A 1,464-nucleotide genomic window follows, 5' to 3' on the forward strand; every position below is an offset into this window, starting at 1 on the left:
GATTCGGAAATTGCAGTGCCCAGTGTATGCTCTGCATGTAAGTCACGGTCGTGGAGACTGAACAAAAACTTGCGAATGGCATTGTGACAAAGTAAACCGTGTGTCTCCATAGATCGTGTGCCTCACCGTTCGTGCCGAGCTCAACTCTACCGCAAAACACATGACATGTACAAAAGGTACTACCGACGACGTCAGTTGAACTATGCGATCCAAATTGTCGACGAAATTGCTGCTGGCAGCGTAGTGTCGGTCCACCAGAGAAAGAATCCGTACATTGTCGATGTCTTGCAAGTTGTGGTCATCTGAGACATGGGATGAGGTGTCAGCTTCGACAATTCGTAATTGCTGGGCTCATACTGGTATCTTATCTCGTAAGTCGCTCATCGGGGCACTTGAAAGCCTTCGAATTGGCTCTGCACTGTCGATTGATGTCTTGTTCAGCTAAATGAATACATTTGACTTGTCTGCAGAACGTGTTATACCAAATTTTTGTAAACTTATTCCTTTCATTGTTAATTGATTTCGGTCGTTGCGAAAAAGGAGGCATCACTGTATTGTGGGACAGAGGGAGTAATATATAGATTGTCTTAACATATGTATGATGTCCCTAGAAATATATATACATATGACCGAGCATGGCACAATATAAGGACAAAAATTGAACGCAATAGTTTCGCCTCTGGGTAACGCCCATGTCCCCACGAGGGGGTGTTAGCGCACATTGTTAAAGAAATTCTTACGGGCTTTCCCGAAGAAAATTGGTGCCAATAGACGATATTCGTAATGGGAGGACTGATGTCACAGCGGGACTCGAACCCGGGTCATAGAATGACCTCTTAGCCTAAAGACGCCCTTGCGGATGATTGAACTGATTTTTCATCCAAACCTGATGCAAAGGATAGAATTCATTCCGGAATAAATTTGGGATAAAATATCCTTAATCTTAGTGAGAATGCAGCTGGTAATTGTTGTGACGACAGTGCATTGATACAACCACAGAAATGAAGTTGTATGATATCATGCGCCTGGACGTGAGCAATATGCGTTGGGCCTAAGAAGCTTGGCAACAGGTTGCGGAAGGTACAATTCAAAACTGTTGGCGTCATACTCTTGTTGTAGAAGAGAATGTTGAGAGGGTTTTACCTTGATGGAGCGCTTGCGTGTTGGCGCCCCATTCATGCGTTTCTTGTCGATTTGAGTTAATGACGTAAATAAATGTTTGAGTTTGAAATAGTTGGTTTGTCGGAAGGTTGGCATATTCTCTATGATTCAGTTACTTCTCAAAATCAATAAAGAAACTGTCAAACTTTTGCTTCCATTAAGACATGGATTACCCGTAGTAGCGATTGGCAAAGTTGAAATATTTTCAATCTGGATGATTGGACAGCTCAACGATATTAATATTCCAATAGTAGCGATCAGTACCACGGGGTAAGGTTTTCCGTCGTTCCCTGTACCCGGTTC

Source organism: Aphanomyces invadans, assembly GCF_000520115.1.
Source record: "Aphanomyces invadans strain NJM9701 unplaced genomic scaffold supercont1.49, whole genome shotgun sequence".
In the NCBI taxonomy this organism is placed as follows: Eukaryota; Oomycota; class Saprolegniomycetes; order Saprolegniales; family Verrucalvaceae; genus Aphanomyces; species Aphanomyces invadans.